Source organism: Lissotriton vulgaris, chromosome 9 (genome assembly GCF_964263255.1).
Source record: "Lissotriton vulgaris chromosome 9, aLisVul1.2, whole genome shotgun sequence".
Taxonomy (NCBI): domain Eukaryota; kingdom Metazoa; phylum Chordata; class Amphibia; order Caudata; family Salamandridae; genus Lissotriton; species Lissotriton vulgaris.
This window is the reverse complement of record NC_141697.1, coordinates 633,389,406-633,407,984: the sequence shown is the minus strand read 5'-3', so window position 1 is coordinate 633,407,984 and position 18,579 is coordinate 633,389,406. Positions and strand designations below refer to the sequence as shown.

Sequence of the window (18,579 nt, the reverse complement as noted above, 5' to 3'; positions counted from 1 at the left end):
GTTCGACTCTAAATGCTCCAAAACACATAGCGCCCTCTTAGCAGCCTTAAACCGTAATCCTAGAAATTGGGAGGCTGTATCTACCCTAAGGAGGGAGTATAAGCAGGCCATCAGAGAGCGTAAGGAAGGTATAAAGCAAGAGAAGCTACTCTCAGCTGATGTTATGCGGGATTGTAGCCAATTTTGGAAAGTGATAAACCAGCCCCTGTTTTCTGGCCAGGAAAACATGCCTATGGATTGTGTTATTCCTGACGACAGGTGGCTTGCCCATTTTAAAACAGTGTACGGAGACTCATTGCCTGGGTCACAGGGCCCCCAAGCTACAACCTCAGAGTATGCCCCGCTAGTTTTCACTACCGACGAGGTCGAGATAGCTATTTTAGAAACCTCGAAAAACAAAGCACCAGGCCCAGATGGAGTCCCCGCAGACTTATCGGCACTCTCCTAAGCTATGGGCAGGAGTGCTATCTAAAGTTTTCACAGCCGCCATTGGTAATGTAATCCCTATTTCCTGGGCCACTTCAGTCATAGTACCAATTTTTAAAAAAGGCCAGAGGGAGGACCCAGGGTGTTACAGACCCATATCCCTTTTAGATTCTGCCATTAAAATATTGGGTAGAGTCCTTCTGACGAAATTAAGGGATAGTGTGGAAAGTAGTGGGGGCATAGCTAATGCCCAATATGGGTTTAGAGAGAAGAGAGGCACGGTTGAGCAGTGTTCAAATTTACATCTTTTGCTTGCAAAATACACTGTAGCCAAGGAGGGGTCGTTATTTCTGGCCTTTATGGACCTCTCCTCGGCCTTCGACCTGGTAAATAGAACTACATTTTGGGACATCCTCCTGAAGATGGGTATAGATGGGGCCTTGGTAAACTTTATGGCATCATTACATCAGGAATTGTTCGCCAAGGTCAGAGGCACCAAGGAGGGTAGATGCACAACCTCCTTCAGGTCCATGCGTGGGGTGCGCCAGGGTTGTATCCTGGCCCCCCTCCTCTTCACAATGTACATTAATGGCATAAGTAGCCATCTCGAGGCAGTACAGGGTGATTTTCAGCGTATTGGAGAGGCTAAAATACCTGCCCTCCTTTACGCGGAAGACGCAGTACTCATAGCCCGTACAGGTGTCGGACTGCAACGGTTGTTGGATGCTTTCGGAGTTTTCATGGACCAACTCGATTTAAAAATAAATGCCAACAAATCCCATACCATGGTAGTAGGCCTCCATTGCAGAAAGGTAAAAAAGATGATTTTCAAATGCAAGGAGGAGGTGGTTTCAAGAGTGGCTGTTTTTGCCTACTTAGGAGTACTCTTTGACGAGAGAAGCTCATGGAGGCCACAGGTCAGAGCCAGAGGTCTAGCTGTGGCTAGGTCAACTGCCTCACTTATGGGGTTTTCTAAAAGGCTGGGGGCTAGGCTGATGCAGGCAATGCTAAAGATCTATAACTCCAAATGTGTAGCAATTGCAGCATACGGCTCTCCATGATGGGGTTGCATAAAAGACGACACATCCAGAAGGTGGAAAATAGTTTTTTACGTTCGCTGCTGTTGGTCTCTCAGTCTACCCCAACCTTTTCGTCACATGTGGAGCTGGGTTGGACTTTGTTTCCGATAAGTTGAGGCTGGCCCCAATAATTTTTTGGCTTAGGACTTGGCTGAACAGCGAATTATCTTTGAACCACTCTATTATGGCTGATGTCATGTCCTTAGATCATTCCAATAGGGTGCCCTGGCTGGAATACATAAAAAGATCTTTAGTGGAGATGGGTCGCTCGGAACTTTTTTATTCACCTTCTTGCATTAAGAGGGAGGATATTGATATGATTAAAAAACAATACTTGGAGGGGGCCAGACTGGCAAGGGAGGAAAGGGAACTGAAGAAGCCAACTGTTAGATCGCATTACTTGCTTCTACATTCTCCCTCAATGGAACCATATCTTGCCATTGTCACCAAACCGTTCCATAGGTTCCTGTTGACCAAGTTCCGTTTTAACCTAATCCACTACCAGCTGGGGAGTTACCCTAAATGGGCGAAACCGGAGGCAGCCCCATTTTGTAAATGTGATAATAGATCTGTACAAAACACAATGCACTTCACTATGTTTTGCAGGTTTTTCACTGTAGAAAGGGCTACATTTTTGTTACCTATTTTAAGAAAGGAAGGCTTTACCCAGGTAAGGCCTGCTGTAATTTATCTTCAGCTCCTAGGCAGCACTTACGTTATATTTAGCGTTGCTAATTTCTTGGTAGCCGCAACAAGATCGAAATCTTGCATAACAAGAACAGGACTATATTAACATTGAGCTGGTCTCTTTTCACTCTTTGAAATGAAATTTTTATAATCAAATGTACCTAGCAATTTTTATAATCTCTGCTGCTAATCTGTTTTATTATGTGTCATCCTGTATTTGAAATGTATGTATATTTTAACTTTTATACCTTTTATGATTTTAACAATCAAATTAAGTGTATTTGACTGACTGACTGGTATATGCAATCAATGCATATTCTCGCTTCATTGTTTTTCCTGCACACAGTAATAGGAGAGGCTGTTAGGGCAAAAAAGTCTTCTGCAAGGTTAAATATGTGTACCCCTGCGCCTAACGCCCAAATGTATTGTTGTCTGGATACCTAATGCTGATATTCTTTGCCATAGGCAAACAAAGTTCATGTGTGTGCACCATAACATAGGCATGTCTCATAGATTGCAGTCTTGTTGGACCAGGAGGGGCACCCAAAGAGCTACTCTCATATGGTGGAAGGTTACCGCCTTTACCAGCAGTTAAACAGCATGAGTGTGGTGGTGGCAGCATAGCCTACTGTGATCATTAGTAGTGAACAGTGCATTTTGGCCCTGTATCACTGGAGCCAGGCCTGCAGGCTCATTCACCTTTTTAAAAGTTCAGCTGCTACGTGCTTAACTCACCATTGGCCTTCATCAGGTAGATGTAGAGTGTTGTGTAGCGCAGGAATAGTTACTCTACATGGAATTTTAGTTTAATAATCAGTATTTGGTTTATTTAAACAATGAAAGAACACAGCACAGATACATTACAAATAAAACCTACACTTCCCAATAATAAATGCAAGTAATTCATACATTGACACTGCATAAAAAGATAAAATCCCAAGAATCTATAATGTAATATTTTATACCTCTCAGCAATCCGATACAACATGGTCACACATGCCTCACCTAGTAACTGAAATCCCCTTCAGCATCATCATACTCATGTATATATAATCATTAAATCAAAACCAGAAGTATATTCCTATGTAAAAGAAAGTATAAAGTGGCTCTGTGCATAAATTCAATGGCAGCAATGTAAGATCACAATCAACTCCATTTTCAACTAAAATATAATTTAAAAAAATAGCTTGGCATGCAAACTGAGTAATCTTTATGCAAACCTATGCTCATAAAAATGCAATCATAAAGGGATTATTTCATAAGATTACATGTGCATGGGGAAAGAGCTCTTATTTCAACCAAGTAAAAATGTTTCATGCCAAACTACATAAATCAACTAATTATTTTACAAACACTGTTTAAAATCAATTAAAACAAATAAAACATCATTGCCCACCAAATTCCGTATTCTTAATCAATCAATCAATCAAAGCATTTATATAGCGCACTACTCACCTGGAGGGTCTCAAGGCGCTAGGGGAGGGGGTCCGCTACTGCTCGAACAGCCAGGTCTTGAGCTGCTTCCTGAAGGCGAGGTGGTCCTGGGTCAGGCGGAGGTGGGTCGGGAGGGAGTTCCAAGTCTTGGCGGCCAGGTAGGAGAAGGACCTTCCACCTGTGGTGGCTATTCGGATGCGGGGGACGGCAACGAGGGCGTGGTCGGACGATCGAAGCTGGCGTTTGGGAGCGTAGAAGTTGAGGCGGCTGTTGAGGTATCCTGGGCCTTGGTTGTGTAGGGCTTTGTGTGCGTGGGTGAGGAGCCGGAAGGTGATTCTCTTGTTGACCGGGAGCCAGTGCAGGTCTCTCAGGTGTCCGGAGATGTGGCTGCGACGGTGGATGTCCAGGATGAGTCGTGCTAAGGCGTTCTGGATCCGCTGGAGTCTCTTCTGGAGTTTGGCGGTGGTTCCGGCGTAGAGGGAGTTGCCGTAGTCCAGACGGCTGGTGACGAGGGCCTGGGTGACTGTCTTCCTGGTCTCGGTGGGGATCCATCGGAAGATCTTACGTAGCATGTGCAGGACGTTGAAGCACGACGAGGAGACAGCGTTGACTTGTCTGGTCATGGAGAGGGAGGAGTCCAGGATGAAGCCCAGGTTGCGTGTTGTGGTCTGTTGGTTTGGGTGCGCTGCCCAGGGCGGGGGGCCACCAGGAGTCGTCCCAGGCGGAGGGTGAGGAATTCCGTCTTGTCCGAATTCAGTTTCAGGCGGCTGTTCATCTTCCACTTGGCTACGTCTGTCATCCCTTCGTGCAGGTTGGCTCTGGCGGTGGCAGGGTCGTTGGTGAGGGAGAGGATCAGCTGGGTGTCGTCGGCATAGGAGATGATGTTGAGGTTGTGCTGGCGTGCGATGGCTGCGAGGGGGCTCATGTAGACGGTGAAGAGGGTTGGGCTGAGCGAGGAGCCTTGAGGAACGCCGCAGATGACTTCGGTGGCCTCCGATCTGAATGGGGGGAGGCAGACTCTCTGTGTCCTTCTGGCGAGGAAGGAGATGATCCACTCCAGTGCCTTCTCCTGGATTCCTGTATCAAGTAAGGGGTTTTGTCCTACGGGGCCAGGCTGGACTATATACGTTATAGAAAATACAATGTGCCTGGTCTCGGGTTTGATGCTGTATTTTATTTCACAGCGGATCAGAAGCTTCTAACTAATCGTAAAGCTTCCATGATTTATTTAATCTTTTCACAATGTTTTTTTTGTTGAACAGATATGAGGTTTAAACACACACTTTAACAGAAAACGTTACTGTCATTCAGTGAAAAACAATTATACACAAATCAAACAACATTTCAAATGCAACGTAAACAAAATGCTTATTTTTAAACAATGTAAAGGGAAACAAGTTGATGGGGTACACCAGAAAAATTTATCACAGTCCGGTTGGCTGAATTTCTTTTAGCTATTTAGGACTGGGGTCACCATAGGCTTTTTTATTGATTAAACTCAAGTCTCACAGCCTGGGACAGATATTTAACGCCTTTGGTGAGAAGAAGGGATGGATCCTTTAGGAAAGCCGACGCGTTTCCAAACCCGGTCCGTGAGTTTGCGGGTTTTTCCTCAGGGCTACCTGGGTACCTAGTGATGTGGATAATAAAGAAAGCTTCATTTAGTTCCTACTCCTATTTAGTTGAAACTGAGCTTAGCGCCATAGTGGACATAGGAGTACCTTTGTGTTCCAGCGCTTCGGTTTCTTCAATTTTCAGGGGAGAGTGGTTTTCAGACCTGTATTTAAAAGAGAACTGTTTGATGTTTTTTCTGAACGGGGGGCATTTCTAGATATTCCCTAAGGTTGGGACTCACTACTTACTTGAAAGTAGGCTTGTGATGCAGTTCGGTTTCACTGAATCATCTATCTTGGATTTGGCACTGCCTGCCAAAAGGAGGCAGGTTTTACTTATCTATAAATTGTGTATATTGAGAAATGCAAGGCTGATTCAAAATGGACCACACTGCTTACTTTTTAAGACGCCGTCTTGTTAATGGCGGTGCATCTCCATTGTTTTGATCGGCAACCTCAGGACTTTTCTCCGGCTGGATTAATAGACAAACCTATGTTTAGGCTTATTGCTTATTAAGTTTACTGGGACTGAAACTTATTTAAGTCTGTAGCTTCTCACCTTAAAGCAATTTCGTATTTCCTGCTACGCTTTCTGCTGTTGCTGTTCGGTGCGTGTCTCCACTGTGTTTGGATCAATCACAGAAGTGTTCCGTTTGATCACGTGGTTTTATGTGGAAATGAGAATTCTGGGACTTGTAGTTTGAGAGTGAAACCGAGCTGCATTCGGGTCAACAATCAGTTTTGTTTGTTTCCCTGCTAATATGTTTTCTGACTAGCAGGAGGTAAAGGGGTGTCGGTGGTGTGCAATGAGGTCAGTGAATGTTTCTCTGTAGTTCAGACAATTTGTTCATTCCATCATTCACGCAATTGAACTTAAGGATCAGATATGCTTCTTTTTGCATGAGTAATGCATCTATGTCCCCACCGCGTGTCGCAGCTTTGATGGCAGATAACACTGTCCACTTGAAATCCTTTTCGGTATGTCCTTTTTGTTGAAAATGTTGCACCATTGGAGCTGTTAGTATGTTTTGTTTGATTCGGGAGCGGTGTTGGGCTATTCGCTGATGTATTTGTTGTTTTGGACAAGGACAGGTGATTGCATATACCAAATTGCGACTTTTGCAATTTGTGAATTCCTTATGTGTCCATGTGATGGCATTGTGCTGGAATTCAGTACCTTCCACTGTATTTGCACATGACACACATGTGCCACATTTGTGGTGTCCCTCTATGGGTTTTAATCGCCAAAGGGTGCGTAAATCAGATTTTGCCTGACTCATTCCTAAGTCTGCCCGAACTAACTGTTGCCCTAAGCTTCTGGAAAGGGGCGACCACTCGGTCCCCCCGAACGTATGGCAGAGTGCCTCGATCCCCCCGGGAAGCCATTTTGGGCGGGAGGCGCGTCTCGGCTGGTATGCCCGAAGCGGCGTAGCCGGGGCGCGCTTTTTCCCGCCCTAGAGTGGGCTGGCCTAGACACTGACGCGGCTGGCCACGCCCTCGGGGCAGGCCGGGGCGGGTTTACGCCCGCCCTGAAGATGGATAAAAAGGGACGCAAGACCAGAAGACAGCCTCTTGTTCCTGTGCTCTGAAGCTGCACCCCCTCGCTGCACGTGAGCTCGAGACGGAACGAAGAGCCAATTTTGAGCGTTTTAATCGTTCTTGTTTGTTTTACAGTTACTTTGTTGGAGAATGCCGAAGAAGGTGGGAAAGCGCATGACTACTGACCAGATGCTTCGTGTTCTCATGAAGGAGATGTCCGAGCTAAAGAAGCGGGTGGACAAGAATGAGGAAGGGGGTCCAAAACGTCCTTTGGCGGGAGCAGCCCCGGGAGGGAAAAACAAGAGGCCCAGGAGGGGGGCAGCGGGTGAAGACATCCCGGGTCCCAGTGCCCCGCTCGAGGCTCCAACTCCCGTGCCGGAGGAGGGGAATCCAATTCCCGTTGTGGTCACCCCCGTGTCCGAGGATGATATGCCGCCCGAGTTGGCAGCACAATTGGCAGCGTGGTTGGGTAAAGGTAACGAGGGCGCCACGGCTGTCGATGCGCAGGCGCTGATGAAGCAATTGCGTGAGAAACGGGAAGCAGCCAAGGTGCCCGTGCCGGCTGCAGTAGGGGACAAGACACCAGGGACGATTGCGACCACAGAGGCAGCGTCAGGTGCAGGTAAGCGGCCATTGCCGATCGCGAGGGATGAGTCAACACCCTCGCGAAGAGAAAGGTTGGGGCAACATGTTCCTTTGGCAATTAAGGAAAAGATTTGGGCGGGGGAGTATGTGAACATTTTCTCACTGCTTGTTGATCATTATGAGGTAGAGCATGTAAAGAGTCAGAAGGATCTCATGCATCCGAGTGTTTGGCGCGCAAAAATGGCCGCCTTTAAAGTGAATGAGAATATCGGCAATTGGGGCAATGCTTGGGGAATCTTTACATCAATCTTGGGGGAACGTAGACCTGAGTTGCTTTCCGAGTTCCCAATCTATCAATCACGAATCATGGGGTACTCGACATCGCACCAGGGTAATCATTGGTTCTGTTACGATAATCTGTTCAGAAAAGAAAAGGAGCATAATAAAAGTTTAACCTGGGATTGTTATGATTCCTTGACTTGGGATAAAATGAAGGAGTCAGGGATGTTAAAAATGCCGTTGGTGGGAAGTAATGTTGGCGAATCCTCCCGGCAATATGCGGGGACGCCCTTTCGATCAGGTACGGGTACCGACGAGTACTCGAAACCTGCCGGCAGTACCGGGAAAAAGGGTTTCTGCTTTAATTTCAACAGGGGTAAATGTACTAGACCCCAGGGATCGTGTAAATTCAAACATGAATGCAGTGGTTGTGGGTCGTCCCATCCTGAGTCCTCGTGCAGAGCCAGAACGGGTGATAATGGGGGGAGAGGAGGTGCCAAATAGGTCTAATATAGTCCGAGGGGCGCCTTTACCTACCCCGATTGATACCCTGGCGATGATTCCCTGGCTCAGTGAATACCCGGATCGTACTTCTGCTGGGGTGCTGCGGAACGGTTTTTCGTATGGTTTCCGCATCCCGGTAGGGGACTTTCAGGGTGTGGAAAAGTGTAAAAATCAACTTTCCGTCCTGCAGCATACGACCGTGGTACAGGATAAGATCCGAAAAGAGGTGACTCGAGGTCGGGTCGCCGGCCCGTTTAGTGTACCCCCGGTCCAGAATTTTGTTTGTTCTCCCTTAGGGGTAGTCCCCAAGAAAGACCCCGGTGAGTTCCGACTGATTCACAATTTATCAGCTCCGCGAGGTCTTTCCGTAAATGATGCAATCAATCCAGAAGTGTGTTCGGTGCGGTACGCATCCTTCGATGAGGCCGTAGCCATTTTGAATCGCCTGGGGCCCGGGGCGCTGATGGCGAAGTCAGATATCGAGTCAGCGTTCCGATTGCTCCCGGTACACCCAGACGACCAGCGTCTCCTAGGCTTCATGTTTCAGGGTTGTTATTACATGGATAGGTGTATGCCAATGGGGTGCTCTATATCCTGTGCTTATTTCGAGAAATTCAGTAGTTTTCTACAATGGGTCTTCACAAAGAAAACAGGTTTCCAAGATGTAATGCACTACCTTGATGATTTTCTGTTTCTTGGGGCAGCCGGGGATCTTGAATGTGGCCGGGCCTTGGCCGAATTTTGTGTGTTAATGAAACAGTTTGGTGTGCCATTGGCGCCGGGTAAAACAGTGGGTCCTACGACTTGCCTCGAGTTTCTGGGGATCGAGTTGGACTCCATTGAAGGGTGTTTCCGTTTGCCAGCTGAGAAAGTGTTGAAGTTCAGGGCTGCGCTGCAAGTGTGTATAAATGCATCAAAAGTTACGCTGCAACAATTACAGCAGTTGGTGGGACAGTTGAATTTTGCCCTGAGGGTATTACCAATGGCCCGCCCCTTTTCCCGTTCAATTGCCCAAGCGATGGTCGGCCTTAAAGAGTGCCATCATCGCACGAGACTATCGGCCGAGATCCGCCAGGACATGCGTATTTGGTTAGCATTTCTGGCGGACTTCAATGGTAGAATCGTCTGGAATGAACCAGCCGTGTCTTCTGAAGAGCTGGGGCTGTGGACAGATTCAGCAGGAAGCATAGGTTTTGGCGCCATCTTCGGCACGAAATGGTCGGCACAAAGATGGCCGACATGGTGGCATGAGAATGGTCTGACGAGTAATATTGCTTTCCTGGAACTGTTTCCCATCTTGGTGGCCTTGAGAACATGGCCCGATGGGTTCAAAGATCACTCTGTCATATTTTGGTCTGACAATATGACCGTGGTCGAGTGCATCAATAGTCAGGCAGCACGTTGTAAACTGATTTTAAGACTGCTTAAGGAAATTGTCTTACTATGTATGCAATTGAACGTGCTATTCAGAGCAAAACATGTTCCAGGGGTGATGAATCAGGCGGCTGACGCACTGTCTCGTTTTCAAATGCAGGCTTTTTCGGGTTTCCTCCCCTCAGCGGACCCAGAGCCGGCACCCTTTCCCGAAGCTCTCTGGTCTCTCGGTGCCCCGAACTTCGTCACCTCGTGGGAGAGAGTCTAGCACCAAGGACGAGGAAGGCTTACGAAGGGGCGTTTCGGGCCTATTTAGCCTTTTTGGGGAGTGATAGAGAGCGACTTTGGGGTCACGAGGAAGGGGTAGTGAATTTCCTGATGTCCTTACGTAGGGCTGGGAAATCGGTGGCTACGGCCCAGAGGCATCGTGCTGCCATTTCCTTTGTTGCCAGAGCACACGCTATCCAGGACCCAACAGCGTCTTTCGTTGTACAGAAGGCGCTGCGTGGGTGGCAACGCCTTGAGGGTCGCAGAGTAGATGAAAGGCGCCCAATAGGTTTGGATAGATTGTCCCAGTTGTTGGCCACACTCCCGGCCACATGTTCATCTCAGTTTGAGGCGGTGCTGTTCCGAGCCGCTTTTACGCTAGCATTCCACGGAGCAATGCGGGTAAGCGAACTAGTTGCAAGGAACAAACTGGATGTGGCAGGGGGTTTGTGCCAGGAACACGTTCAGATCAGGGGAGAAACAATGACTGTCTCCTTTGTAAAATCCAAGACTGATCAAGATGGGATGGGTGACTGCGTCATCATACGCAGGATTCCTGGGTCCTCCATATGTCCGGTAAAGTGTTTAGAGGATTACCTAGCACGAAGGGTGGCATCATGGGGGGGGACTTTGTTAAGACACGCTGACGCCACCCCACTGACGAAATTTCAGTTTCAGCGGGTGCTTGCGATGTCAATTGCCGCTGCGGGCTTGAACCCGGGCGAATTTGGGACCCATTCCTTTCGGATAGGGGCTGCTACGGAAGCTACAGCCAGGGGTCTTAATGTTGAGCAAGTGAAACGAGTGGGGCGTTGGTCCTCCAATTGTTACAAGAGATACGTGCGGTTGCACATGCTGTGAAGCTGTAATAATGTACTCACGCTTCTTGTTTTTGTTTGGTTTTCAGTTACGCAAGCCTACGAGGCGGGGCGGACTATGCAGTCGACCCTACACCGGGCCAGCGGTCAGACATCACCGGCTGTGAAAAAGGAGGTGTGGGTCGTGGGCCACTCATACGTGAGGCGTGCCGCAGACGTATTCAAAGCAGGTGACATGATTCACGTAGCTGGGGAATACGGGTACAGGATGTCCTTCTACGGAAGGGGCGGTCTCTGTATTGACCGGTTTCAAACATTTTTCGAGGGTTTGTTAGGGCGGACAAGGTCACCGCCGTCTATAGTTATAGTGCATGTTGGGGGTAATGATTTGGTCACCATCGGTAGACGACTACTCCTGGAGGCAATGCTTTCCACCGTAAGTTGGTTGGCGAGGAGAGTTCAGGGGTGCACGATTGCATGGTCCCATTTGATTCCACGAAAGGTGTGGCGGGGGGCTATCTCTATTCCTGCTTTGAGCCATTCTGTTAGAAAGCTTAACAATAAAGTGAGTAGGTTGTTCCGTTCCAGGACATTGCATTCTATTTCTCATAGCTGTATTAATGATGACAGTATGTATTCGGGGGATGGTGTGCATTTGTCTTGGGTGGGGGATGAGTTACTCTTTGGAGACTTCTTAGCATGGTTAAAATCGTTGAAACATGACCTTTAGGTAGGAGTTGTGTGGGGGGTCCGGATAGCCGGTCAACTATCCGGCCTGTGGCGGTAAGGTCATGATCGGTGAGCACTAATTGGAAGATCCCTATGAGTGGGCGTCACCCAACACGGATGGGAGCGCTCGGGGGAGGTGGCCTTTGGCCCCTCAACGGGGAGGCGGTCCCTTCTAAGGATGGGTCGCCGAAAGAAGAGGAAAGGCGGTCAAGGCCCCTTCCTGTGTAGGAGGGGTTACACCCCCCTCCTGGGGAATTTCCCGGGGCCAGTGACATCTGCGACGGCAGATGCGGTAAGTTGTGTGGGGTTGGGGGGAGGTCTACGATACCTTCTAGATACCTCACACGAGTCTTCGAACGACCTTTAACTGGCGTCGAGTTGATAAGTGCCCCCGTCAAGTCAAGGGAAGTTGGTAGTAGTTGCACTTGAGTACGCCTCAGTGCTGTCGCCCCTCCAAGTGGGGGGGGTATGTCTGGTTAGGGATCTTGACACCGGTTACGACCTTGCCGTTGGCCCTTAAACGTTAGGATGTACAATTTCAATATTTCAAGTAAATGTTTTGTAGGGTGTTAGTTCGGCTAGGAGAACCTCTGTATTAGAGAATCTGTTAAGGTTAGCCAAACATCGCAATGTGGTATGAAATTGTACATTAATGTTTAAATGTTTTTAATTTTTTGTTTTAATAAATACGGCCGGGAGGGTCACTCCCTCCCACTTCCAAAAACTTCAAGAACTGTTTCCGGTTTCCCTTCTTTGGGGATTGTGTTGAGAGGGGGTGGCGGGTATCTCAGCCATATGGAAAGGGGCGACCACTCGGTCCCCCCGAACGTATGGCAGAGTGCCTCGATCCCCCCGGGAAGCCATTTTGGGCGGGAGGCGCGTCTCGGCTGGTATGCCCGAAGCGGCGTAGCCGGGGCGCGCTTTTTCCCGCCCTAGAGTGGGCTGGCCTAGACACTGACGCGGCTGGCCACGCCCTCGGGGCAGGCCGGGGCGGGTTTACGCCCGCCCTGAAGATGGATAAAAAGGGACGCAAGACCAGAAGACAGCCTCTTGTTCCTGTGCTCTGAAGCTGCACCCCCTCGCTGCACGTGAGCTCGAGACGGAACGAAGAGCCAATTTTGACCCACCCACCAGCCCCTGAGGACAGCTAGTTGTTTTAATAAATTTGATCAATGATTCTATTTCGTTTTCAGGTTATCGTAGTGTTGTGTTGATATTGAATGTGTAATAAAGATTGGTCTAATTTTACAAGTTTGTGATTAAAGAACTTCGGTTGTAAGGTCCATTTATAAACAGGTTTTTTCGGTCATAGTGGCCAATGTAGTTTCGTTTAGTTATCATTTGTCGTATTTATTTTGGTCGGGCGGTAAGGTCATGATCGGTGAGCACTAATTGGAAGATCCCTATGAGTGGGTGTCACCCAACACGGATGGGAGCGCTCGGGGGAGGTGGCCTTTGGCCCCTCAACGGGGAGGCGGTCCCTTCTAAGGATGGGTCGCCGAAAGAAGAGGAAAGGCGGTCAAGGCCCCTTCCTGTGTAGGAGGGGTTACAGCCCCCTCCTGGGGAATTTCCCGGGGCCAGTGACATCTGCGACGGCAGATGCGGTAAGTTGTGTGGGGTTGGGGGGAGGTCTACGATACCTTCTAGATACCTCACACGAGTCTTCGAACGACCTTTAACTGGCGTCGAGTTGATAAGTGCCCCCGTCAAGTCAAGGGAAATTGGTAGTAGTTGCACTTGAGTACGCCTCAGTGCTGTCGCCCCTCCAAGTGGGGGGGGTATGTCTGGTTAGGGATCTTGACACCGGTTACGACCTTGCCGTTGGCCCTTAAACGTTAGGATGTACAATTTCAATATTTCAAGTAAATGTTTTGTAGGATGTTAGTTCGGCTAGGAGAACCTCTGTATTAGAGAATCTGTTAAGGTTAGCCAAACATCGCAATGTGGTATGAAATTGTACATTAATGTTTAAATGTTTTTAATTTTTTGTTTTAATAAATACGGCCGGGAGGGTCACTCCCTCCCACTTCCAAAAACTTCAAGAACTGTTTCCGGTTTCCCTTCTTTGGGGATTGTGTTGAGAGGGGGTGGCGGGTATCTCAGCCATATGTTTTTTCTGAGGGCAAAAAGAGGTTTTTCAAAGGGTTAATCTAGCCCTGTCAACAAGTGCCAATTTTTTTAAATAATGGCTTTAAATTTGTTAGTGTGTGGCCCATATGTCTTCACACACCAGTTTTTCAAGTGGTGCTTTTTGTTTTTTTGTCAATAATTCTTCCCTGGGTGTGTTCCAGGCTCTTTTGGTAGAATGTTTTAGCATTTTGCTAGGGTAACCTCTCGTTTTTAACTGATTACTGAGGATTTCGGCGTGGGCTTCAAAATCCTCTTTTTTTGAACAATTTCTCCTAATCCTCAGCATTTGGCTGTAGGGGAGATTTGCTTTGAGATTTTGGGGATGATGGCTTTTGTAGTGCAGAATTGTGTTTTTATCCGTTTCTTTGCGGTGGAGAGTCGTGATGAGTTTTTGATTTTCTGGAACTACCTCTACATCCAGAAATGTGAGGCGTGTGTTACTGGATGCAACTGTGAATTTAATATCGGGGTGTCTCGTATTGAGCCAATCATGGAATTAAGCTAAGCTTTCTATTGAGCCGTTCCATTGACACCAAATATCGTCAATGTAACGATACCAAGTTAAAATGTGCTCACTGTATGGATTGTTCCGATACACGTAGCGCTCCTCATACAGGGCCATGAAGAGGACCGCCATCTCCGGGGCATAAGGACACCCCATGGCGGTCCCCTTCACCTGCATGTAGAACGTGTCCATGAATCGGAAATAATTCCTTTTGAGTGCGATCCTAGCTGAGTCCACAATGAATTGGGTGGGCACTCTTTGTGGTTTCGGGCGTGTTTCTAAAAAGTACTCAAGGGCTTCTAGGCCCTCCTCCTTGGGGATTTGGGTGTATAAAGAGATTACGTCGAAGGACACCATCAATTGCTGGCTGTCATCAAACGGTAATCCCTCAATTTTATTTATGAAGTCCATGGTGTCCCTCAAGTAAGATTTTAACTTGGTCCATGAAAGGTTTTAAGAACACGTCCACGTACTTCGCTAGTGGCTCTAATACCGAATCACACCCGGAGACTATCGGTCTGCCAGGCGGTTCGGTGACACTTTTGTGTAATTTGGGCAAAAAGTAAATTACCGGGGTCACTAGGTACCCAGGTAGCCCTGAGGAAAAACCCGCAAACTCACGGACCGGGTTTGGAAACGCGTCGGCTTTCCTAAAGGATCCATCCCTTCTTTTCACCAAAGGCGTTAAATATCTGTTCCAGGCTGTGGGACTTGAGTTTAATCAATAAAAAAGCCTATGGTGACCCCAGTCCTAAATAGCTAAAAGAAATTCAGCCAACTGGACTGTGATAAATTTTTCTGGTGTACCCCATCAACTTGTTCCCCTTTACATTGTTTAAAAATAAGAATTTTGTTTACATTGCATTTGAAATGTTGTTTGATTTGTGTATAATTGTTTTTCACTGAATGACAGTAACGTTTTCTGTTGAAGTGTGTGTTTAAACCTCGTATCTGTTCAACAAAAAAAACATTGCGAAAAGATTAAATAAATCATGGAAGCTTTACGATTAGTTAGAAGCTTCTGATCCGCTGTGAAATAAAAAACAGCATCAAACCCGAGACCAGGCACACTGTATTTTCTCCTGGATTCTGACGTTGCTGAGGCGCTGCACTAGGGTGCGGTGGCAGACAGTGTCGAAGGCCGCAAAGAGGTCTAGGAGGATGAGGGCCGCTGTTTCTCCGTTGTCGAGCAGGGCTCGGATGTCATCGGTGGCTGCGATCAGGGCGGTCTCGGTGCTGTGGTTGGCCCGGAAGCCAGACTGCGAGAGGTCGAGGGAACCGTTCGTCTCAAGGAAGGCGGCCAGCTGCTTGTTGACGGTCTTCTCGATGACTTTTGCCGGAAACGGGAGCAGCGACATGGGGCGGTAGTTCTTGAGGTCGGTGGGGTCGGCTTATGGCTTCTTTAGTAGAGCACTGAGTTCGGCGTGCTTCCAGCTCTCCGGGAAGGTAGCGGTGTCGAAGGAGGTGTTGATGATGTCCCGCAGGTGGGGTGCGATGACAGCGTCGGCCTTGTTGAAGACGTGGTGAGGGCAGGGGTCGGTCGGAGATCCGGAGTGGATGGAGTTAATCGTGCGGACGGTGTATTCGGTGCTGATTGGGGTCCGGGCGCGGAGGGTGGTGGTGGGGGGCGGTGGTTCGGTCGTGGCGTGCGTCGGTTGAGTGCTGAAGCTGTTGTGTATGTCCGCGATCTTGTTGTGGAAGTAGGAGGCGAGGGAGTTGCAGAGGTCTTGTGAAGGGGTGATGTTGTTGTTTCCGGCAGCCAAAATAAACTTGTGCAATATTATACACTCTAATCCTGATTGGAACAATTGGAAATGTAATAGGGCTGGTCTACAACTTCTAATGATTAGAGACCTTCGTAACGGGATCAAGAACTGCTTTCTAGGTACCGTATACAATTTACATAAAAAAAGAAGTGCAGAATATATTGTGATGACACTGAATCGCATGGGCATGGCTCAAGACCCCTGTCATACTACAACCCTTTTGGATATGACACCAACAAATGAGCAAGATTAAATCTAAACCTAATTGGGTAAAATCTCTGATGATGAAGTGGTCAGAGGTACAAATAAGGTTCCGTATGATCTTTAGTGGTTCTCATGTATTGCACAATCACTCTCCTCTTCCTACTTTCTACCATTTCTCTGCTCTATCCCAATATACCAAGCAATAATGTTTTAGCACTGGCTTTATCTAGACCCCTGATCTCCCCCAGGTTATTAGAAAGTTCAGGTCTCCTTAGCATGTTAAATTGTTCTCTTACATATTTCAGCCAGGGTATGTTCCAAGCCTTATCCAGGCGGTGACAATCAGTGATGATATCCTGATTTAGGAGGATCTCGGATTTCTACCATATGGACAACCATAACATGAGTGGTGCTAACTTGTCGTGATGTTCCACATACGGAAGCCCTAATTCTAGATTATATGCTTAGGTCGGGGCACTAGTAGGGACAGAGAGTAGTCTTAGAAAATATGTTCTCGCTAACTAAAATATGTATTGTATTGAAATAACCACATAAGCCTGCACTATACAACAGCATAGAGGTGCAGTGTTCATTATATATATTAACCATGACATCTAGAGGTTTTGAGCCTAGTTTATCGGAAAACCTGAAAGTTTTATGAATCAAGAAATGCAACCAATTGATTTTACTATCAAATGGGACCCCTAGAAATGTTAAGGTAGAATCACACAAAACTTTTGACCCATTAATATAATGCACCATCAAGTTACTTGGTGTTCCTCCACACACCATAATGTATTGTAGTGTAGTTCCTATATTCCCAATAGGCTCTGTATATTGGAATAATATATATACTATAGATTAGACGTGAGGACTGAGGTCAACTAGGTCTCTATCGAATATATTAGACTTAATTGTGAGTGCCAGCTAGCTCAGAGGTCACTAGAAACTTTCATGAATGAACAAGAAGGGATTAGTTTCTGACAACTGCATAAACATGACAACTTTGTTTTCCAAGAATAAGAAATGTATCTCTAGAGCAGAGGAAACAATAGATAGATATTTCACTCAGTCAATCGTGCATGCTTGGTTTCACCAGAGGTGCAGAGAAATAGAGAGACTGGCGTTTTCAATAAAAGTATTTATTGAACAGTCTTCTTTCTCATGCAGAGGAAATGAACTGCTACAATTGTAATACTGGTTGCAAAGTACAATGCGTACAGTACGAAGAGTATTATAAAATAATACTGTAAACGCATGATATGGTTTTTAAGCCATATAAAATAACATAGAATACATACATTAATAAATAAAGACTAAAAGTACTCAACTGGTGCTTATAAAATATGCCTACCCCGGTGTAACTAACCTAGGTCTAGTACAAGGGAAGAAGTAAGTGAGGTGTAGCTTAGTTTCAGTATTCTTTTGCCAAGAACCTATCCAAAAATTCTCTAAGGGTCTAATCAGCTCTGTACCTTGGTTTAGAATGAAGGAGGTCTGGTATATCTCTCTCAGGACTTGATTTCCCAACAACGCGCAAGGGTAGCTCGGAAACACTAGAGCTGGATTTCTTGGCAAGAGAAAAGACAGCGTCTCAGTGCGTCTGCTGGAGGGTCGGCTTCCTTCGGCACTTGCTTTGGAGAGCTGTGTCGTGTAGGTAGATAGTCGAACTGCTCCAAACCACCGTGTGTTTGCCTGGGCAAGTGTGGGCATTTTTATACCTTGAAGGTACCGAGTTTGATGTAAGGTTGGACATAATAACGTCAAAGACTCAGTTCTTTGAAAACTCCATGAGTTCTTGGTTAAATCAATATTCAAGCAAGGGGAAGTCCCTGACTGCTGAAGGCCGGTTTTTCCAAGGAATCGTTGTAGATCTTCAGAACTAGTGGAAGTAGCCATGCCGTATTTGGACTGCATAGGTTAATTCTAAATACGGTTGATTTCTATGCCTATATAAGGATAGGGTGATTTATACCTATATATGGGCATAAATCGGGAAAATTACACTAGGGTCCTAAATTCATATACAACAGTATGTCTTTGTAATGTTGAATGACAGCGCAAGTCTTCTCATGAACAGGACAAATCAATTCAATAACCTCTGCAGGCCTACCCTGTTTTGGACACTAAAATACAGTCATCTGCATATAGCCATGAAGGGAGATTTTTGGTTCCCACACTATGCGTATTGGCCTCTCCTTATAATAGGAATGTCACCAGATCATTAATATAAAGGCAAAATACAAAAGACTAATCAAAAAACATGTGTAGGGGGTCAAAGGGAAATGTTTACCGACCTGTCAACTCACTCCCTTACAGTCATACTAATGAAACACAAACAGAGAAGACCAGGTCAAAGTGGTGTTAAGCTATACTAGTGACTAAGAAACAGGGGGGCATGCGTGAGAAGTTGAGTCACAGATGGCTTGAGAAAATCCCATCAGACTACCCTTGTGGCGGAGTCTCGTCATGTGGGAATTGGTTGAATGATCCAAACACAGCCCAGACCATCAGGTGATGGTGCGGATGTGGATAAACATACTGTAGCCAAATTGTTGCTCAGGGAGTAGTGCTAATGGGGTGCAGTGCTTAAGTGATAGTGAAGGATAAAACTAACTACTTAAACAAAACATGTATTAC

General features: G+C 46.8%; 1 protein-coding gene across 1 annotated transcript in view; it reads right to left on the bottom strand.

Moving 5' to 3' along the window:
• Window positions 1–18,579, bottom strand: part of LOC147692002 (putative palmitoyltransferase ZDHHC24) — a 276,526-nt gene that overhangs the window by 186,121 nt on the left and 71,826 nt on the right. The gene's annotated exons all lie outside the window — the stretch shown is intronic.